Source organism: Gopherus evgoodei, chromosome 8 (genome assembly GCF_007399415.2).
Source record: "Gopherus evgoodei ecotype Sinaloan lineage chromosome 8, rGopEvg1_v1.p, whole genome shotgun sequence".
In the NCBI taxonomy this organism is placed as follows: Eukaryota; Metazoa; Chordata; order Testudines; family Testudinidae; genus Gopherus; species Gopherus evgoodei.
Window position 1 is genome coordinate 98,646,619 of NC_044329.1, and position 24,230 is coordinate 98,670,848.

A 24,230-nucleotide genomic window follows, 5' to 3' on the forward strand; every position below is an offset into this window, starting at 1 on the left:
AATACATTCATTTTCCTAGCAGGAATAATCTGTGCAATAATCTAGAAATGTTCTGAATCATTATTCAATGTTCTTGGAAGATATCCCATTTAATTGGGAGCTAATTCCACCTTCACTGCACTACGGATGCACTTGAAGTGGTCTGGTGTTTAATTTGGGTTCTTTTGAATGCCAGATGCAGAGAATTAGTGTAATTATAGTTTGTAACTCAGGTTTTAAAGGCTGTTTCCTTTTTAGTGAGTATAAAAAGTATATAAATTGTTTTAAATGTTTTAGTGAGTATTGATGTCACTGGAAAATTATCCAGCTGGAAATAAAATGAAAATTCTTTGTCATCACCATAGTTGTCTTAAAAAAGGAACCTGTCTGTACAGGCTTTGCAGCATGTGTTTTGCTGTCCTTTGTTCAATTAATTCATGGCCTCAGTCCACTTCCTAGCAGACAGATGTTTACATGGCAAAATCACTGCCACAACTGGCACCATTGCTGCACCAAAAGGACTGAATGGGCATGGGCACTACAATAAAGCTCTCACCTGTACAACTGGCCCTTCCAGGTCAGGGTAAGGCTCCTCAACAGGCCAAGTGAAGGGAAACTTGCAGTGCCACTGTTCCTGGTGTGGCTCATGGTTTTGCCTTGCGAACATTCTGTGAATTAAGAGGGTCCATCTACACTACAGAAACCACACCATCTTAGCTACTAGGCTAGCATAACTCCACAGTGCAGTCACAGCCTACACTAATGGAAGGGGTTTTTCCATCAATCTAAGAACCTCCTCCTGCCCTGCAAATGACAGTAACTACATCAATGGAAGCATTCTTCCTTTGACACAGCCACATCTATGCTGGTGTTAGGATGGCATAGCTACATTGGTCAGGATTCTGAAAAAAACAACAGCCTTCGACTGATCCAACTATGTTGACCTAACGTTTAAGTGTAGGGCAAGCCAATGATTTCAGTATCCAGGGCTGTCAATTCTCAACCTTCCATGAGCACTTTTAAGTGCATTAAAGTTTTTTAAAATAACGGATTAAAATCTGTAAATGTAGCTAAAATGCTAAAATCTTGCTTTAATACTAACAACCACTACTGCTGGATTTTAATACAGGATGGGGCAAAAAAAATTGCATTTTCTTGTCCAGATAATTGGCTAAAATTACAATTCATTTCTGGTGCCTATCTCTTCTGTCAGTCAGATTGCTGACAGTCAGTCATCACTGTCCACCCAAGGAGATGCTGACTTTCAGATTTTGTATACACTAAAGAATTGACTGTCTTTGGAATACTCCTAAATTTCCTGCATGTTTGATCAGCTCTCCCAGTGGGAACTGAAATAAAGAAGTTATATATATTGCAAACCTAGATTAAATTTCTGCAAAATTGGGAAGCTTATGCTCCTGTGTAAACTACTTTCATGCTCCATAACTTACCAAGCATATGGGACAAAATGCACTACCAGTGCTTCCTGATACAAATCATCACCTCTGATGTGTCTTTTTAAAGCAAGGCATCAGTGGGAATCACATGTGAAAGGAATAATATTTGTTTTGACCAGTCACATTGACATTAACCAGGAGATTGAACATTATGTCTACATTGGGTAGAGTTGTGAACCTGCAGTGATGTGGCTAAAGAAATATTTTTGCCTTTAATACAGATTTATTTTGCAGCACACTGATTAGGTGTTTCCCTTATGTTTCCATAAGAGAAGTTGAGGTGCAAAGTTGCCCACAAAGGAAGCCATTGCTAAGTTTTCCTTATCTCCCTTTGCTACTCTGGACGTACATCCTCCTGAATCCTCATTTGGCTGTAAGTCTGAAAACATCACTGTTCTAAGGAGAATAGACTGCATCCATGCTGAACTCCCATAGATTATCTATTGGGTTCCATCATGGATGGGGGAGTTTATATGGCAGGCCATGTGAAGGTCATGCATGTATATCTCAAGAGGAAGCTTTCTGGAATTTATTCTTATGGCAAATGCCTGCTCATAAATTCATCAAACCAGCAAGGGAAGTTGTGGTGTCTTTTGTGGAAACAGGGAAGCTCAAGCAGTCTTAAATGGGACATGGGCAGTGATTTTTCAGTTCTGCATATTTATGGTAATGCATGCGACAACTGACTATGTTGTTTGAAGGGATAAATGAGCAGGGATAGTGCACTGTCTATTTATAGAAGTCCAGTCATCCTTGTATCTAGCGATCTGTGTTGCGATATATAGGCCCTGTTTTCCGTTTCTGTGATGCTCCTGTTAATCGGTAGTATAATGAGCAGAGCCCTACCAAATTCATGGCCATGAAAAACATGTCACAGACTGAAAGCCGGTCTCGCCCCGTGAAATTTGGTCTTTTGTGTGCTTTTACCTTATACTATACAGATTTCATGGGGAGACGAGTGTTTCTCAAACTGGGGGTCCTGACCCAAAAGGGAGTTGCAGGGGGGTCACAAGGTTATTTTAGGAGGGGTCATGGTATTGCCACCCTTACTTCTGCGCTGCTTTCAGAGCTGGGTGGCCAGAAAGTGGCGGATGTTGGCCAGGTACCCAGTTCTGATGGCAGTGACCCCCGCCACCCGCAGCACAGAAGTAAGGGTGGCAATACCATACCCTGCCACCCTTACTTCTGTGCTGCTGCTGGCAGCAGCTTTGCCTTCAGAGCTGGTTTCCCGGTGAGCAGCTACAGCTCTCCAGCTGCCCAGCTCTGAAGGCAGTGCAGAAATAAGAGTAGCAGTACCGCACCCCCCCATAATAATCTTGTGATCCTCCTCACACAACTTCTTTTTGGGTCAGTACCTCTACAATTACAACGCTGTGAAATTTCAGATTTAAATAGCTGAAATCATGAAATTGACAATTTTTAAAATCCTACAAGCGTGAAATTGGCCAAAATGGAGTATGAATTTGGTAGGGCCCTAGTTAAGAGACTATATTCCAAGTCTCTATATCCTTAGGCAGTTTACACGTATGCTGCTCCCTCGTGAACATATGAATGTTCCCAGGATCCTGAAGTCTGCACAGTGATTGGCTTCTTTCTCTTTTCCTAGTGTAAATATACCACTGCTTGAAATGCGAGTAGAACCAGAGTTGATACTTTGCAAACGAAGGGACTCCTATTGAAGCAAGTAGGGATTTACTGTTAGCTTCAATGGGGGAGAAGCCTGGCATTAGATGAGAAAATGAAGAGCTGACATCCCACTAACATCATTGGCAACAGTAATTAATTTATAGTGCCCTTTGTCCTTGTGAATGTTTTCTAACTTTCCTGGCAGTGTCTCAGCCCTAGTGTATTTGCATATAGAGGGAGACGAAGCTGCAGTGATGAGCCTAGTGCCTGTGACCCTTTCATTGACCTTAATTTTCATTGTTAAATTGAGCAAGTCTCTAAATGTTCCATTGTAAAAGGCATACTTAGAGAGTGAGGCCTCTGATCCAAGCTTGCTGTGTAATGCAGTGATCTCTGGAGGCATAGTGTTGCTGTGTTCCTGCTGAAAGCTTTGCCTTCTTCAATAAGAGAAAATAAAGATTCTCAGAGTGGTGAAAGCTAAGTTGCCTTCCCTTTCTCGTAACGGGTGCTTCCCCAAAGAAGTCGCAGCATTTATACTACTTGGACTAGCTCAGAGATGCTCACAGAGCAGTCATTAAAAGTCTAGCTGTACTGTGCCAGATCCTCTGCTAGTGTAAATCTGCATAGCTCCATTGACTTCAGTGGGGTTTACACTAGCTGAGTATCTGTCCAACTATACCCAGTGATTTCGGAAGTATACACAATTCTTTGTTTTATTCATTGTGTCCATTACAATAATGTCTAGAAGCTCCAAATAGGTTGGGGCGCCATTGTTCTAGGCACTGTACAGACGTAGTAAAGATGGTTCCTATTTGTCTGTCTTAAGGTTTAATCCTGCTGCCCATCAATATAATATCTGAGCGCCTTCCCCAAGAAACAGTTGCAATAATGAAGTCCCCAGTGGATTTCCTGAAGCCTTTAGCACTTCTCTGTCTGCCTCTCCCTCCCTGCTGCTCTGGCTTCTGACTTCCAAAGGAACAAGTGGCTGGGGCCATACAGAGAGCACTAGCAAGGACCAGGAGTCCCTGAGGCCTTCACTAGGAAAAAGGTGTGTTCTTAACGAGTTAGCCAGCACCAGGTAAAATCTGAGTGCAGACAAGGCAGCTGGTAGTTTTCACAGGATTTAGCAGGTTGAGTTAAAGATTGTTGGAGGAGGCTGTGGTATACTTTGACCTACCTTGAGTTAAGAACACTCCTTTTTCTCCTAGTGAAGACATGGGGCCTGTTGGCTCCAGTAGAGTTGGGAGAGCAGGAAAAGTCAGAGAGCCCAGCCCCCCCTTTCCTCCATCCTTCGTTGCTGCTGTGCTCTCTCACTTGTAGCAAGAAACTTCCTTGTAATTCTGTATGTCTTTGTTTTGGATCCATTCTGCAGGAAAGATTAAATGATACATTGTTCATAGCAACAAAAAAGTCATCTGCTCCACTTTAGGGGTCTGTTTGCCACATGATGTGCTATTGTAACCGAAAATTACTGTAAGTGCCTATTGATTTCAAACGGTGGTATGCTAGGGCTGGACCCCTAGAGGTGCCAAACTACCCTCACTTCCCACGATCTTCAGGGGAAGCTGAGGGCACTTTTTACTTTGCAGAGTCACCCAGCACCTCATGGGAGCTGGATCCAGCTGTTTTCAGTTAACTGTTTGATACTCGTTTAGAGCTTGGTTCATAAATAATAGTTCGTCAGTCCTTGGATGCTGTTTTTTTGGTGGAAAGTGAGCATTAAACAATTGGCTGGTCGCCTCGTTAACCAGTTTCCAGTGTTGCTTCTTTTGCTAAGCAACATAAATAGGGGCAGAAGGCCAGACAGAAGGCTCTAGCTTCATTATTTCTAGGCTACCAATCACAAGAATATCTGAGGTAAAGAGAATGGTGGGACTTGCAGGGAAAATACCATATCCAAAAGGGTTGGTTAGGGAAAACAGTCTAGGAATTAACTTACAACTACCAGCAGTGTTGGAGGAGCTGGGGAATGAGGGGTGGGGGGCTCATCAGCATACAGGGCAGCATTTAGCTGAAGTAAAACTGTAGAAGGGTTTGTGCACATTATTATGAAATGTCCAGTTTATTTACTGTTTTTAAATTAAACTTGGATATTTCGCCTCCTCTCTACTTCCAAAATACCAAAATTTGACTAGTTTTGGAGGGATAGGGTTTTAGAGTCAATAGAAAGCTAGAGACAGATTAAACTAGTTCCAGTACTTAGAAACATCACATCATAGAATGAACTTTTCACACACTCAGATTTTCTGTTGAAGTGAATAGAATCAGTTGTTGAGAGCAAACTTAACTCTGTGTTCCCCTCCTTGGCCTTATTCTTGCTACTAGACGGAAGTAACTTTGAGGTTTCTCAGCAAGCTTTTACTATTTCATTCTCACTGTTCTGTTCATCACTACTTACCTGGCACAGAAATGTGCATCGCTCTGTACCTGTGCTGAGGGTAGGGTGACCAGATCTCCCGATTTTATAGGGACAGTCCCGATTTTGGGGTCTTTTTCTTATATAGACTCCTATTGCCTCCCACCCCCTGTCCCGATTTTTCACACTTGCTGTCTGGTCACCCTAGCTGAGGGGAATCCAACCCCATTCATGTTAACATTTGCATGGTTTTATCATTTGTTACTTCTGCAGAGTGGACTAGTAAATATACAGTCATATATTGTGTGAAAATAAATCATGGTGTCTTTGGTAATATAAAAGCTCACCACAGGGCTATGCTATTAAATCTTGTACCAAGAACCAAGGAGAAACTGCCAGTTTTTGAGTAGAGATTATAAAGTGTGAAGATTAGTGAGGTTCTACTATATGTAGATTTTGGAGCCTTTTTAATTTTTCTTCTGTCTCTTCATTCATTTAGGTTGAAATTCAGCCCTGTGCAGAAGGCCAACACAATCCACAATTTACATCCTTCTCAAACCCTCAAAATAGATTCAGTGGGTACAAAGTTAGTCGTGTGTAAATATTTGCAGGCCCAGAGCCTAATTTATCACACTAACATCTCTTGAACAAAGAGAAGATTCTTCCACGATTCACAGCTCCTGAAGTAACACTAATTAGGAATACAGAGTGTGTGGGAAGTAGGCATTCACCAGACTATTCATGTAGGAGGGGTTGAGGGATAGCTCTTCCTCACTGGACAGCTGCATCATTGGTGATTTGTTTTGTTTGTTTGTCTTTGTTAGTTTTGTTTTGTTTTGCTTAAAAAAACAGTTCATTACCCAACAACAGCATTAACTAAGAACAGTCACTGAGGAAGTGAATCACCTCCATTAAATCTTGCTGTACTGACCATTAATTAGCATTAAATCTCTCAAAATTAGGATCCCCTGGTCCAGCATCCTTCTGTTAGGTGTAGAGGTCATATAAGTAGCACTCCAGATACTGAGGAAAATGACAGGGCTACTCTGCTTTATCTACTGGAACTAGAAGGGTGTATATCAAAGCCCTTAGGATGCCAGCTTATTAAGGGATAATACTAAAAGATTTTAAAATGTGCGTTGATTGGTATGCAGTCCTATGTTTGCATTTCATCAAAACCTGTCCTCAGCCACGTCCTCCACAGAAGTCAATACAACCTTTGCCTGTGGAAGGACTGTCAGCTTGAACTAAAGCTTAAAGATGACCTGCAAAAAGGGGAAATAGACTTGTGCCTTTTGTTTGTTTGTTTGTTTGTTTTGCCTCTTTGTCTTGTGTGAAGAAGGCCTGGGGTTTGGAATTTCTCCCCCTTGCTTTATTATTTTTAAATGTGCAACTATATGGAACATAAAATCTTGTCCTCCCTTGGTTTTGTCGAAGGACTTACTGGATGACTGAGGTGTAACGTTGGATGTTAAAAAGAAGCAGAAAAGAGAAACCTTCCTGGCCTCCTTCATACTGTACACTGGAAAGAAGCAAATGTGGCACAAACCCACCTAACTTTTCTTTGCTTATCATCTTTATTAAAGTGTCTGAAACATGTAGCTCAGTGGTTTGAGCATTGGCCTGCTAAACCCAGGATTGTGAGTTCAATCCTTGAGGGAGTCATTTAAGGATTTCGGGTTTGGTCCTGCTTTGAGCAGGGGGTTGGACTAGATGATCTCTTGAGGTCCTTTCCAACCCTATGATTCTATGTGGAAAACACTAGAAATTTCATAAGTGACCATCAGCCAGCAACCGCTCTATTAGCCTTCAGATTTGCTGCGCTGTGAAGGTGTTGCATTAGTGAAAAGAATTCATTTGCAGTTCTGATCCAGTTAATGGAACAAACCATTGGAACTGCAAACTGCATGCAGGCCATCAGGAATCAATAGTGCCAATATATGTTGTCTGCCTGAAATACACAGTTCTACCCTCCTCACTATAGTGGAATTTAAATTTGCAAGATCCTACATTAAAATGACTTGTAGTCCTCTTGGGACTATTAAGAAATCAGACTGTAGCAGCAATATATATATTTCTTCTACGGCAAAGATACTTCACACTTTTTTTTAATACTGATTCTAACTCAAGTTTCAAAAATCTGACCCATACTTTAGTGCCCTACAAATAGTATAATTTCTGTCAAGTATGTCACAACATGACATAAGCAAACTAATATGTATGCACTGGACTTTGTAAATCAGCTCACCTTTATATCAGTTACAACTCTGGAGCTTTCAGAGCAGCTGACGTTTGGTCCTTTGTAACAGGAATTGAACCTTTGTAACAGGAATTGAACCTTATGAATTGAAGATTTTTTATTTATTTTTGCATCGGAACAAAAAAAGTCTTGTTACCAGTGCAATTTTACAACAGATGTTTTCTAATCTGTAACTGTTAAAACATTCTAAGAGATTACACTGTATGTTGCCAATGAAATGTACAGTATTATCGTTTGTTTTTCTAGCCATTATACTAGATTACAAAGCCAGACTCATGTGAGTGTCCATTTTATTTCTCACTAAGTTTATCCCTGCAGAATTCTCTTTTTAAAGTTACATTTGTCCTTGAGAGAATGAATATAATCAAGGCAGCAAAAAGGACTAGTTGTACTGTTTTGGAGGTTCTTTGTTCTTTCCTTCATGATAAAGCATAAAAATCCTCCATAGTTTAACAGAATTCTAGTATCTAGTCCTAATTGCCATAAGGAAAGCACATGTGATCTAAATGTTAATCAGATTTCTGCATTTAATGAGGAAAAAGACAGCTATTATTTGAAAAATGTTAAGGAGCAGGAGCTGTTCATGTTTGAATCAGGTGATTGTGCATTTGAATAGTATTTCCATTTAAATAGCTTTATCGCCCCGCTGATTCCTAAACACTGAGTCAAAACAAAAACTAACAGCTAAATTGATATTATTGCTAAGGAGGGATGAATACTAGGCAGTAAATCCATACCTGCTGGGAGCTTTAAATATATGCATAGGCTACATAGGTGTAAGGGTTTGCATCAACATCATGGAACTGTTACATTTACAGATGGGCATTACAGGGATATAATTCCATCCAATTGAGTTCAAGTTAAATTTCCATTAAAGCCTTTACCAGGATCATTTCTACTTATGATTCTCACGAAAATGTTTAGTCGTGCAGTGGGCACACTTCAAGAGTTCTGTCATTTGGAGAGGGGCATGTCTTTCAAACAAACACATTTAAATCCTTAGAGATCCTAGAGGACACATACTGACATGAGTGGTTTCTGGAGACGGTATCTGTAGGTAAAACATTTTTTTGGAACATCAGTTTGAATCTATTGCTTTGGCCATTCTGGAAGCCCCATATTTGTTAAAGCTCCTGACAGGGTTATATTATAGTCTTCCTTTCTGAACTCAACAGAAGTAAGGCTTGATATATTACAGTCTTCATGGGCAACTGAGTTGTGGGGGTGACCAGATGTCCCGATTTTATATGGACAGTCCTGATATTTGGGTCTTTGTCTTATATAGGCCTCTGTTACCCTCCACCCCCTGTCCCGATTTTTCACACTTGCTATCAGGTCATCCTAGTTGGGAGCCACTTGAACTACATCCCAGTGGAATTACATTGGCCATAATATCAAGCTATTCTTGGCTGACCTATGATTACAATTGGTTCAATGCAAAATCCTTCTTGGGATGTGCTGGACCCTTTCTGTTTGTTTAAGACAGGCATAAGAGAGGGTCATAAATGTTGGCTGAGTAGCAAAGCCACAAGCTCTAATAATTAATATATGCACCTAGCTTATTAGAGTCATACTTATTTGTAACAGGATTTTCTTTATTGTTGTTACTTTTATTTGTAGTCAGTACCAACTAGGGACCTTAGGGGAAATTGGGACCACATTGTGCTAGGCTCTGCATGTACACATAGTAAGAGAATCTCTGCCCCAAATATATTGTAATCTACGACCTTTATGTAGTAATATATTATGTACTTCAGTGGAGCCCCACTGATGTCTGCCTCAGCATTGTAAATGGCAGGATCAGGGACCAAATAGATAAGATGGCTATTAGCCAGGATGGGCAGGGATGGTGTCCCTAGTCTGTTTGCCAGAAGCTGGGAATGGGTGATGGGACTAGATAATTAAGTGTTCTGTTCATTCCCTCTGGGGCACCTGGTATTGACCAATGTCAGAAGACAGGATACTGGGCTAGATGAACCTTTGGTGTGACCCAGTATGGCCGTTCTTATGTTCTTCTGTAAGATAGAGGGAAAAATGGCATTAATGTATGCACCCCCGAGTATGTAGCTATAATATGTGAAGAGGTTTTACTATTCTCCTCATTTTACAGATAGGGAATTTATGCACAGAGATGCACACAAGTTTGATGGAACCAATGGGAACTGAAACTGAATCATGAGTCCCAGTTTAGTGCTTTCATCACAAGTTCTTCCTTCTTTTCTACTTGTACATGAAAGTGCAGTAACTTCATAGACAATCATTCTTAAAGCACAGGGATCTATTCTTGAAAAATATTGCCTATAATATGAAAAACTAGCAGAGGTTAATCAGGAACTAATCAGAAAAATATATATTTTCTCTTGCATTCGTATCTGAAAAATATCTATTTTATTATATCTTTTTTATCTTTGCCCATCTGAATTTCACACTTTCTGCGTGCAGAAACACATTGAATATTGGCATTGCAACTTAAAGTCTGGAAATCAATTCTTATCCATACTCTCTTTTAAAAAGTGAAATGGGAAATCTTTTTCTGACATCTAAAGAAGCAACAATTTCCATGATTAAAACTGGAAATGTTCACTGCCAATTAAATCAATACTGAACTCCAAAAGATATCTGTTGATGGATTTAAAAATCTGGGATGGATGCTTTTCTGTTTTCCACTGGCCATCACATACAGTCCCCAGCTAAAACCCTTCCAACACATCATCAGGGATCTACAACCTATCCTGGACAATGATCCCACACTTTCACAGGCCTTGGGTGGCAGGGCAGTCCTCGCCCACAGACAACCTGCCAACCTGAAACATATTCTTATCAGTAACTGCACACTGCACCATAGTAACTCTAGCTCAGGAACCAATCCATGCAACAAACCTCGATGCCAACTCTGCCCACATATCTACACCAGCGACACCATCACAGGACCTAACCAGAGCAGCCACACCATCACCGGTTCCTTCACCTGCACGTCCACCAATGTAATATACGCCATCATATGCCAGCAATGCCCCTCTGCTATGTACATCGGCCAAACTGGACAGTCGCTACGGAAAAGGATAAATGGACACAAATCAGATATTAGGAATGGCAATATACAAAAACCTTTAGGAGAACACTTCAACCTCCCTGTCCACACTATAGCAGACCTTAAGGTGGCCATCCTGCAGCAAAAAAACTTCAGGATCAGACTTCTAAGAGAAACTGCTGAGCTTCAGTTCATCTGCAAATTTGACACCATCAGCTCAGGATTAAACAAAGACTGTGAATGGCTAGCCAACTACAAAACCAGTTTCTCCTCCCTTGGTTTTCACACCTCAACTGCTAGAACAGGGCCTCATCCTCCCTGATTGAACTAACCTTGTTATCTCTAGCTTGCTTGCATATATATACCTGCTCCTGGAAATTTCCACTGCATGCATCTGACGAAGTGGATATTCACCCACGAAAGCTCATGCTCCAAAACGTCTGTTAGTCTATAAGGTGCCACAGGATTCTTTGCTCTTTTCCCATTAAGTATGATTGCAGGTACTGAAGAAAACAGTAGTGTGATCATAGTGGGGAAGTGGAATAAAATGATTAGGGAAAAAGACTTCATAGCAAAAGAGCTGCAACAATCCTTTGTACTAACTATACCTCCTCTTATTAGGAAACATACATTTCATTTGCACTTGAGCTGTGCAAAATTCACAGGCTTGGAGTTTTAGGGGTTCATGTGGACCCAGTTCAATCTGTCCATGATCACAATGGCTGATGGTTACTGTTGAGTTTCAGGCCTTGTCTACACTACCACGGTAAATCAATCTATTACACTTCTTCAATTACATAACTCAGTGAATAACGTAACTGAAGTTGATGTTGTTAGATCCACTTACCGCAGTGTTTGCAATGTGCTGTGTCCATGGGAGATACTCTCCTGCTGACTTACTTTACTCTTCTCAGGGAGCTGGAGTACAGGAGTCCATGGAAGAGTGCTCTGCCATCAACTTAGAGGGTCTTCATCAGCCCTGCTAAATTGATACCACTGCATCAATCACAGCAGAGCCAATCTAGTTGTAAATATAGACAAGCCCAGATTCAAAAGGAATTCTCCAAACTCAGTCAACACTATTGAATTTCATCTGGTTTTGTGTTGAAAGGACAAGTTTTGCATGGTTTTGACTAGAGATGCGCCTGAATCAGAGCCCTAGATCTGGAATGCTGTACACTCACTTAGAATTCAGATCTGCACTTTATCCAAACTGTGCCTCTCTATACTGGAACCTGTACCACCAATGAGGTGGCAGCATGTTCAGGCTAACTCAGAAGACATAGGTTCCATTTCTGGCTTTCCCACAGGCTTTTGGTATGACCTTGGCTAAGGCACTTCACTTCTTTGTACATGTTTCTCCATCTGTAAAATGGGGACAATAATTTTCACCCACGTATAGATTTTTCTGTTGTGATATGCACCTCGCAGCATTAATTAATGTATCTAAATCTAGCAGGGTTATCTTAATTTTATGATTCTCTCTTTTTCAAATCTGTCATTAAAATGAGTGGATGGAGGAGAGAAATGGAGTGTGTTCTGTCACCGTTCATCTTTTCCTGTCGCTTTTTTTTTTCACCTGAAAAGACAATTGAGATTTTTCTCTACTGTGACTACATGGAAAATGTTGATGGCCTAGAATTCTATAGGCAGAGGCTTCTTTTCCTTCTAAACTGTCACATAAAATAAAATAAGCCAACCACATCTTCTCAACTTCTGCCAAAGCCTCCTGTTGGAACACATCTTTTCTCAGTTCACACTGCACACTCTCCTGTTGGAAAACCAGGGCATCTCTTTTGCATGTTAAACGATAAAGTTTCTTGAGCCTGGATATGCAGTGACATGGGGAAACTAATGGGGAGAAAAAGCTTGAGAGGTGAGGTATAGAGTGAAGTGAGGGTGACATTGAGCAAGGTAAGTGAGATGGAGTCTTCCTGCTATTAAAAAAAAACAAACGCCGTATTGGAAGTTGCAACTTTCATGAGGTGATGGGAGAGGGAGAGTGGTTTTCTTGCTGTTTGCAAAATGCCTTGAAGATCAACACTATAATAATGCTAAGTATTACTATTGAACCTCAACTGAACTCTAATCCCTAAACAAAACATCACGCTAAACCAAATAGCTGGGTCAGTAGAAATTAAATCAGCACTGAACCTCCAGATTATATCTGATTGTTGGTTTGTGTCTGGATGGATGGTTGCTTTGTTGTTCTCTCATTATGTACTGATTGCTGTCACTAAAGAAATCAATACTATGTCCACAATAGGGAACTGGAATAGCATTCAGCACAAGGACTTCATAGCACAAGAGCTTTCCTGGGACTTACGGATCATTATCCCAATCCTGCTAGCTACTGAATGCCCCTTGTGAGGTGCTGAGTATCTTCAACATAGATGTTAAGGACTCTTAGAGTCTTGCAGGACTGATTAGGCAATACGTTTCCTCATGTTTTCTAATGTCACACAGCAATTTCATAAATTTGGGTTTTATAGACCCCTTTGGTATTGCATATTCAGTGATGGTATGAAAGCCACAAGTTAAATTTTAAAAAGGCCACTCAGTTGCCTCTAAATCTACATTAGAGCTGACAAGGCAAAGCTCGTTATAGAATTCTTTGCAGCCCCACGGTAAAACTAAAAAGAAGAAACTATATTTTTAATAAGAAAAAATAGTTAAAAGCTGTAGTGTGTGACTTGCCACTGCTGTAATCTTCTAGGAATAATAATTGAAATTAAACATTAGAATTCACCATGTTTCATAGTAAACTTTTAAAATGTCAAATTAAGCCGTGCCCGATACAACCACAAATCTTATTGAAGAAGGGCTTATTTTGTTCACAGCATCCTCAGCTTTATTGTATTTGTCATCGTAATCTATAGTTTGAGATTTTATGTGGTATTTGAGAAGTGCAGCAAAAATGTCCTATAACAAGTAAAATCCACTTTATTAGGTGGGGATGAATGACTATTCACTAGCTTCTGCTTTAATAGATTTTTTTTTAAAATCAGACTTCTTAAGAAGCAGGGGTCCTCATTCCGATGACACAAATTTTATAAGCATCCTTCTTATAGAAGCTACACTGAGACATTCATGTCAAGAAACTTGCTTATATCTCTTACAACGCCAGTCCAGCACTTCCCTACAAACTGGGAGTTGGACTTAGCAATTGGATAACACACGGCTATTTTTCTGAAATGTAAAAAAGAAAAATATGTAAAATGCTGTCACTTGTGGTGAGTCCATATTAAACTTTCAGGTTTGAGGTGAAATTTTTACAATTACAATGGTACATTGTCTTTTGAATGTAAATGCCGTTCTTCTGATTATCTATCAGCTTTCTCTTGATAGCAGGATGACTATGAGCCGCCGATGTGATACTGCTGTTAAAAAAGCAAATGCGATTTTAGGATGCATCAGGCGAGGTATTTCCAGCAAGGATAAGGAGGTGTTAGTACCGTTATATAAGGCACTGGTGAGACCTCATCTGGAATATTGTGTGCAGTTCTGGTGTCCCATGTTCAAGAAGGATGAATTCAAACTGGAACAGGTCCAGAGACGGGCTACTAGGATGATCCGAGGAATGGAAAACCTGCCTTATGAAAGGAGACTCAAAGAGCTTGGCTTGTTTAGCCTGGCCAAAAGAAGGCTGCGGGGGGATATGCTTGCTCTATATAAATATATCAGGGGGGTTAACGTTAGGGAGGGAGAGGAATTATTTAAGTTTAGTTCTAATGTAGGCACGAGGACGAATGGGTACAAACTGGATATTAGGAAGTTTAGACTTGAAATTAGATGAAGGTTTCTAACCATTAGGGGAGTGAAGTTCTGGAACAGCCTTCCGAGGGAAGTAGTGGGGGCAAAAGACTTATCTGGCTTTAAGACTAATTGATAAGTATATGGAGGGGATGTTATGATAGGATAGTTTAATTTGGGCAATTGATCTTGGATTATCACCAGATAAGTCTGCTCAATGGTCTGCGGGGAGATGTTGGATGGGATGGGAACTGAGTTACTGCAGAGAATTCCTTCTTGGGTGCTGGCTGGTGAGTCTTGCCCACATGCTCAGGGTTTAACTGATCGCCATATTTGGGGTCGGGAAGGAATTTTCCTCCAGGGCGGATTGGCAGGGGCCCTGGAGGTTTTTCGCCTTCCCCTACAGCGTGGGGCATGGGTCGCTTGCTGGTGGATTCTCTGCAGCTTGAGGTCTTCAAACCAATTTTGAGGATTTCAGTAACTCAGTCCTGGGCTAGGGGTTGTTATAAAAGTGGATGGGTAGGGTTCTATGGCCTGCCTTGTGCAGGAGGTCAGACTAGATGATCATATTGGTCCCTTCTGACCTATGAGTCTATGAGTCTATTTGTAAAAGACCAACTCTTACTATGGATGGCAATTCATTGATGTCAAATTTACTCTTTTTAATGGCAGAATTCATTTGTGAAAATTAGTATGTGGATATTCTCCACCTCCAATTCTGAAAAATTATATGCACTTGGATCCCATGTGACTTCATTGGAGCAACCCATGCTTAAAGGTAAATGTGCTTAAAAGCGTTGCTGACTTGGGGTCTTGATTATTGCCATTGTGGAATAGGCAGGACTCATGCATTTTTACCACTTCATAAGCACAGTCTACACTACAGCTGTCACTACTAATACCATCAATGGAGTGGCACAACTCCTCTTTTTGCTACTGTAGAAACAGCCATTGGCAGTTTGTGGAGTGGGCTTAGAAGCAGGGAAGAGATGAGAAGAGACTAGTTGATTATTGCACATATTTTATTATAGGAAAATATTCCACCTCCCCTTATCATGTAAGAGCAGTAACCTGTGATATTTTCATGCTGTGTAATACTACTAGTGTAATGCTTTTGGGATTAATACCTCTGGAGATTAAAGGCAATACTAGGCAACATTATCAGATGAACTTGTCAAATCTAACATCCAGTCCAGTAGGGGGCAGTGGTGCCTGTGAGAGGATAGGAAGACTAACAAAATTACCATAGTATTATATAGATTTTAGCTAGGAGAGAACCCTTTAAATACATTATAACTTTGAATCTGAGACTGAAATTTAGAATTAACTCTTTTCTGACAGACCTATAGTGTATGTTTATGCCTAGAATGAGTGGCAGCTTAATTTGTCTCAAATGTTTTTCTACCCTTTCTTCCCATTGCTTATTATTTATTCTGCTTTAATATATTCACAAGATTAAGTGGGTAAACAACATCACAACTACTTATTACTACACAGTCCACTAAGCGTAATGATGCCAGTTTCAAATGCCGGATGGTGCTGATTAGAGCTGTTATGCTAATATGCATTTGTTTGTTTTACCTTTACCACTTAACTTGCATACTTCACAGATTAGGGTATTAGCCTTTTTTTCTTACTGTTTTTATCAAGTGAAGATAATTTACCATCTTTTTCTATTTGAATTGTAAAGCTAATTGAACTTAATGGCTTTAGAAAAATCAATAATTTCCTCCTACTGCTATTGATATAATGAAGCACATGTAAGAGATTATCCAATAAAGACACAAACCATTTAAATGAAGAATTCAACAGCACAATGAGCTATTTCAATTTTGTATATAGATAATTAAGGGGGCTTTCTCACATGTGAAAAATAAAAATAATCTTAGTAATTTAAGGTTATGACACAAACCACACAATTCATATATAAGCTGCCACTCCATTTTTAAATCACCCCGTACTCCCTTGATAATGTAACACATTTAGGATGCATTCATAGAATATCAGGGTTGGAAGGGACCTTAGAAGGTCATCTAGTCCAACCCCCTGCTCAAAGCAGGACCAATCCCTAACTAAATCAAAATTTAAACTGAAAATGAAGGGGCTTATCTAACTATCATACTTATATGGTGCCTATTACCTAGTCTTTAATATATTTCTCATGAAATGTAGGTTTAGGCCCCCAGTTTGAATTACGAGTACATCCACACTACCCACAGGATCGGCGGGTAGCGATCAATCTATCGGGGATTGATTTATTGCATCTCATCTAGATGCGATAAATCGATCCCCGCCGTGCTCCCCATTGACGCCCGAATTCCACCAGGGCGAGAGGCGGAAGCGGAGTCGATGGGGGAGCTGCAGCCGTCGATCATACACTGTGAGGATGGTAGGTAAGTCGAAATAAGATCAACTTCAGCTACTCTATTCTCATAGCTGAAGTTGCATATCTTACATTGACATCCCCCCAAGTATAGACTTCAAGGTGCACAGAATCCTCCAGCAAGTGACTCGTGCCTCACGCTGCAGAGGAAGGTGAAAAAACCCCAGGGCCTCTGCCAATCTGCCCTGGAGGAAAATTCCTTCCCGATGTCAAATATGGCGATCAGCTAAACCCTGAACATGTGGGCAAGACTCACCAGCCAGACACCCAGGAAAAAATTCTCTGTAGTAACTCAGATCCCACCCCATCTAACATCCCATCACAGACCACTGGGCATATTTACCGCTAATAGTCAAAGATCAATTATTTGCCAAAATTAGGCTATCCCATCATACCATCCCTTTCATAAACTTATCAAGCTTAATCTTGAAGCCAGATAGGTCTTTTGCCCCCACTGCCTCCCTTGGAAGGCTGTTCCAGAACTTCACTCCGCTGATAGTTAGAAACCTTCGTCTAATTTCAAGTCTAAACTTCCTGATGGCCAGTTTATATCCCTTTGTTCTTGTGTCCACATTGGTACTGAGCCTAAATAATTCCTCTCCCTCCCTGATATTTATCCCTCTGATATATTTAGAGAGAGCAATCATATCTCCCCTCAACTTGCTTTTGGTTAGGCTAAACAAGCCAAGCTCTTTGAGTATCCTTTCATAAGACAGGTTTTCCATTCCTCGGATCATCCTAGTAGCCCTTCTCTGTACCTGTTCTAGTTTCATCCTTCTTAAACATGGGAGACTAGAAGTGCACACAATATTCCAGATGTGGTCTCACCGCTGCCTTGTATAACGGTACTAACACCTCCTTATCTCTACTGGAAATACCTCGCCTGATGCATCCCAAGACCATTACCTTTTTTCACAGCCATATCACATTGGGGGCTCATAGTCTTCCTGATTAGCCCTAAGTAAGGTGACTATTTCTGTTCTAGCTCAGCTTCTGCCTCTGGTTGGTGGCGCGCATTTAGATTTTTACCCTGTAGTGTACACCATTCTGAGGGGATGACACCACATTTTCTGTGTTGCAATTTGAATGTGGCCCTTGAATGTTTGAAGCAGCGGGATCTCTGGCATAAGCTGAAGGGAAATATCCATTCACTGTCAGTATCAATGGCCCAATTATATCTTCCAAGCTCCTCTCTCTGAGAGAAGAAACTTGTGCAATTTCATGCTGTTAATTCTGCAACACAGTACCCTGCAAAAAGGGCAGGGCATCAGTAGTTAATAAATCTCACTTTTGTCGAAACCTAGTTCTTTAATATAGGGTTGTTGGGTTTTTTTATGACTTATTAAACTTTATTTTTATGGTCAGTTCTATAAAAAGTTATAAAAATCCCATCTTGAAGTGCATTTCAGGTCACCAAAAATATAACAGTTATGTATCTCTGCCAGTGCAGCTGCTGCATGTTGGCACTATATCTGACAGCTGAAAATACTTTTGAAATAATATTGGGGGTGGGAAGAAAGATTGTGCTTGTGCTGGTATAGGTGACAAATATTAAGATTTCCTCTCTCATTTGATACGTAATATAAAAGTTGCAAACTACTTGTAGCCACTGGCAGTCCCAACAATAATGTACTGGTCTGCAAAAAAAAACAAAGAAAAGAAAAAGAAAAGCCACTTCCAGGCCTTCAAATCTGAATCAAAATCCCAAAATGGCGTAAAAGGCATTAAAGTCCTCAATTTAGGGATCAAGTGTAGTAAAACAGGAATGACAGGTATAAAATTAATGGCATTTAAAAGACTGTTTCGTTAGAAAACAATTCTCTTGCAATATTTTACTGAGTTTAGGATACCCAGAGATCAATAACAATTCCCTTTATTAAGACACTTGTGCTGTTTACTAAGTGATGATTGGAAACGAGTCACTATTCATACTAAAGTTCTCTATAATAGCCAAGGAACTCAATTGCACTCTAAAGCTATGCTAGTTTGGCACCTGACACCTCTGAATTAATTCATTTGATGGAGGAAATGCTGAAGTTACAAAAGGCTGACACTGTATTTGCTAGATAGAAAGGACAAGTCTGACGCAAAGACTACTCAGAATATTAGATGGTGAAAAGTAGAGCGGTTGGAAAACGGACTTTTTTCTGCAGAAAAGTTCAGCTTTTCACCAAAAAAAATCAATACCCTAAATATTTCAGATGAAAACCAAATTATTTTGTTTCAGAAATGCTGTTGTGGTGGCTCATGTTCCACTTCATCTCTATATGTTGGGTTCTCTTTTTGGACTACATCTCTCATGATGCATTGGGGTCTTAGTCAAAGTGAGGAAAAGCAGTTGGCATCACGGGCAATTTAATCCAGCTGGGTAGCCCGGTCCTTGTTGCAGAATGAGGATATGATGCAACTGAATTATAACACACATGAGGCATCAACGCAGGATATCTTCACAGAAACGGTTTAAAAGCCAAAATATTTTTTTGAGGGGGGAGAACCATTTTCTGTGGAAAGCTGACACTTTTTGTGAATATTTTCACATAGATGAAAACCCAGTTTTCAATTAAAAAAAAGTTTTGATAGAAAATTTTCAGCCAGTCCTAGTGAGAAGTTTCTGGCTGCTATAAATTTCATAGTTTACTAGATGCATTTAACCCACTCAATAAAGTAAAAAAGGATACTTTGTGTTGTAATGTGCTCAGTGCCTGACCTTGAATACATTGGGAGTTTTGTCGCAGGATCACACTCAAGGTCTTTATCCACTGATCTATGTAAAGCTTTCAGGTTGATGTTCACTGGAGGAAATACACTGGTAGAAAAAAATAGGAATAAAATACTTCACCCTTTTAACACTAGCAAAATTGTAGCTCTTATCTTTCCACCCACCCTTCAGCTGAATGTTATGAAACAGGAGGAATATTAGGATTTCTTAGTAGTGTATTTGCCTCATGACAGCATTCTGGGTTTTCATTCTTTACCAAGATTGAATTACAGTGGGCTAAGTGCAGAGAAATATTTCTTACCATGGTATACTGATCTCTCAGCCTCTTGCTCTGACCTGATAACAGGCTAGCAGAAGAGAAAGCTATTGATTTTTTAATGCATTTATTTATATATAATATATATTTTAAACTAGCAGATGGCAATAGAGGACACTGAATATTTCTACAACTGAGACGTTTTCTTTCATTAAAAAGGTTAGGAAACCTGAGAGAAAATTTGGGGCATATATCATTGGGATACTGAAGGGTTCTTGGAGAGTGGCTGATCACCCTACAGGTCCATTTACTTGAAAAACTGAAGCCCTCCAGTCCTGTCTCTATAGACACCGCTTACTGAGAATGAATAATGTATTTTGTGTCAACGAGGAAGACATCAACGAGGCCTTTGACCGTTATAATCTTTGCTTCTAAAAATTCCTCATCATGGAAACAACTGATGGAACTGAAAAGCTATCTAGGGGTCTCTATTTTTCTCGTTTCAGCCTCTGAATTTAGCTTTTTTGCCAAGAAAGGGGAAAAAAGTCAAAGAATCCCAGAGGTTCAAGGGATTATAATTTTTGTAGGGTTTGAGCGATTAGACAGTGCTTTCCTTTTGGGTTAATGTGACAAACACTTGTGATTATTATCTTTGGCAGTTGTGGAGGTGTAAGATTTGGAACTAATTTCAGCTGTTTTGTCCAACCTTGCTGTGAATAACAGTAAATCTAGAAAATTTTGCCTTCCCAGCACAACAGTAACATCATATTCTTTTTACTAGGGAGACTGTGTGCCATTTTTCAGTCTTTACTGCTTATGTAAATCCATCCAGCATCCATTTGTTGCTGATTTTCTACACAGCTCATTGGGTGTGTAGTCTGCCCTCCTTCTTCCTGTCATCTGGGCCCTGATGTTAAAATGTGCATATTAATCTTGATTTTAAGACATTCTGCAGACACTGCATGCAAATGTACTGAGCGGTTTTAAAATTGGTTTTATCTGTTTGTAAATTTAGTGTTCTGTGACTATTCAGGGGCAGATCTAACATATGCTCCTTGATATCTGACATTTTTCAAAGTTTCTAGCTAGGACAATATTTGTAACACAACCATGTGTGCCTGTTACACTCCTTTTTCTCCCCTCCTTGTGTCTCTGAGGTGTGCCCACCCAGACCTACCGTAATGTTAGGGTTGATCAAAATGTGTAAAATATTTGGGGATGGGGGCAGAATGCTAATTTTCTGGAGTTTAAATAGAAAAGATTCATTATATATCCTGCCTTTCAATTATATATGATGCAGAAGGCATAAAGGGAGAATAAAATCGTGAATCGTCCCTCATTAAATTGTCTCTGCAGATTGCCATTCTTGAGCAGAGATGTGATGCTCTAGAAGAGGAGATCTCCAGCTGCACTGCTTGTGCTGTGGCTCCTCGCACCAGATCCCTACTTTCAGTGAGGCTTGGCATGTCTGTTGGCTGGAGAACCCAAGGAAGTGCTAGTGCTTTCAGTCCTCCTCCTCCAGCATTTGACCTCTGACTGCAGGGCTGGCTTTAGGCCAATTCCACCAATTCCCCCGAATCGGGCCCCGCACCTAAGAGGGCCCCGCACCCAGTGAGAATCCCTTCCCTGGCTAGAGGTGCCTTTTTAATTTTTACTCACCTGGCAGCGCTTTGGGTCTCCAGCGGCACTTCGGCGGCGGGTCCTTCACTTGCTCTGGGTCTTCGGTGGCACTTAGGCGGCGGGTCCTTCAGTGCCACCAAAGACCTGGAGCGAGTGAACGACCCACCGCCGAAGTGCCGCCGAAGACTCAGAGCACCGCCCGGTGAATACAAGCCCCACATGTTTTTTTACAGGTGTTTTTTGTTGTTGGTTTGGTTTGGTTTTTTTTTTTAGTCATCCCTGTCGGGGCCCCGTCGAAACTGTTCAAATTGGGCCCCGCACTTCCTAAAGCCGGCCCTGTCCGACTGCCCCCATTCTGCTCCCCTTAGGGATTAGCCCTGGTCCCTAGCTGTTGCTGGGTGTTCCACTGAGATAGGGGAGTGGGGAGAGTGGAAGGTGTTGGTGTTTCTAACTGTTCAGGGCTGGACTGTAACTTTACAATTTTCCCTTTACAATCCCTCTACCTTCTGAGCAGCCCAGGGAATGAATGTGGGCCCAATCATCATTCTTCCCTGTTCACTACTTCAAGTATGGGTATGGGAGCGATAGATTGTTTTGGTGGGTGAGGGGAACCAAGATGGGACATGTAGGAGGAGCCAGGATGGAAAGTGTGTGGAGGCAGGAGACTACTGAGAGCTGAATGGGTTTTTTGTTGTTGTTTGCAGTGTCTGAGGATTAGGCAGTGAGGATCTCTGACTGACTGACCAGGAAATGCTGGTGAGAGTGAGGGAACATGTGAAGTTAGAGACTGATGAGGGTGTTTGCCTTCAAAGAGAAGACCTGCATCTCATTAGGACATTTACTCTTCAGGAGTTTTAAGTCATCACAAGAACGAGCAAACTCATCGAACTTTAGCTTCACTGTTCCCTCCTGGTTGCAGGACCCAGTTTTTCCTGTGCAGCAACCTGCTCACACTTGTCACCTGCATAGATGTCAGCACAGCACAGCCCCAGAGGTTCAGTCTGTGAATAGGGTGTGTAAGCGTGTTGTGGGAATTTTATATTTTAACTTAGCAGTTGCATTTCCATAGGTTTGAACATTTGCTGTTCATCAGTGATGATGGTTTGAATTACGAGTTCTACCTTAGCTGCAACATAACATTTTTATATGACAATATAGACTATATGGTAGTATATCCCTGGCTACCTAGGTGACATCATGGTTATTGCTGTGTTGCACAACCAGAATAGTGGAGATAGAGTGCAAGTCCTCAGAATCCGGAAGTACAATGCCCTATCCCTCGAGCTAAACGAAAACGACGGTTAGTGTAGAGCTTATGGCACAAACTTGAGCAATGCTCTTTCATTCCAGCAGAGGGCAGTAACACGCTAACAATCAGTTCATTACGGTATGGTCTACTACTCTTGTTCCTGCAGTGCCTAGCACAGTGGGCCCCATTCTTGGTTGGTCTCTAGCACTACTGTTATAAATACGACCAATAATAATTAAAATTCCTGTTATCTTTTTATTAAACACACAGGACTATAGGTTGTCATCATGTAGAAGTGCTAGCTTAGCTGCCTATTGGACACTCAGAGATGCCACAGTTTGAAATATAGATATTCCTTTTGTTGCCTTTACCTAAGGTTTAAAATTAAACCTCTCTGCTGGCTGCTGGACTCTCTTTTGCTACTGCCAGCCATGTGAACTCTTTCACTTACATTACATTAATAAGCCTGAGTTATTCTGTGTAATTCTTGAAGGAAGAAAAGTCAATTTTAGTCCTATTGCCTAATGGCTTCTATATATTGCAGTTAGTAAAGAAACACTCTGAAGTGATGGAGATCAAGAGTTAAATACATGAATTAAACAGAGACCCTCCAACCACACTCCATTAGACGAGAAACTGTCTCTAGATAGACACAGCAAGATTTCTCTCTATATATTATGAGAGTAGCTCGTTGATCCTCCAGGCATTTTAACACATTACAAGCACCCTAGCAATGTGGACAGAATATAATTTATCAATATCACTACTATTCAGATCGCTTCTACTGGGGATTGTGCTTGATTACGGATGTGCTACCTAGCATAATAAGATTTAAAGAGTATAAGATGTGCAGTTTCTCTTTCCATCATTACACGGCCAGTCTTACAGCCTATTACTCTTTCGGGACTTAGATAAAAGCTTATAAAAATCTGCACAGATTTTAAAATATTAATTGTGTTTATAGTCGTCTTTCCTCTGTAAAGATTTTTGCTTGTATCATCTATTTTGAACACCTGTACACAGTTTCTCTGGTCAGATGCTACCTATTTAATTTGTAACCAGATGCCTTTTTTTGTGCACGTGATTTGTTCAGCAAATATGTTTGTGTGGGGAATCCAGTAAAGCTTCTCTGGTGGATTAATGAAATAGAAGTGCAGCAGTAAACTTGATGGGATGGCACAAAGCTATTTAGGTTCCAATACTGTAGCTGAACCTATTTCACAGCTCTTGCAAGCAAAATTTCTTTAGCTGTAATAGCCATGGAAAAAGAGTGGAGTCACCATAAAAGACTGCTTACAGTCTAAAATGTTAATGCTAGTGTTTTTATTCTTACAATATATTTTATTTTATTTTATGTACATTTGGTATATATGGAAGAAAGGGGCTAACACACCTTGACCATTGACCTTCTTGTCCTCTTAAGTCCATTCAAAATATTGCTGCTAGAATCACCTTCCTATCTTATCATTTTGATCATGTTAGAACCAACCTTCTACACTATATCAGACACAAACTTCTGGTCCTTTGCTTCTACGCCCTCC

At 40.5% G+C, this 24,230-nt stretch overlaps 1 protein-coding gene across 6 annotated transcripts in view; it reads left to right on the forward strand.

The window, feature by feature from the left end:
• Positions 1-24,230, forward strand: part of DAB1 (DAB adaptor protein 1) — a 744,092-nt gene that overhangs the window by 286,288 nt on the left and 433,574 nt on the right. The window lies entirely within an intron of this gene.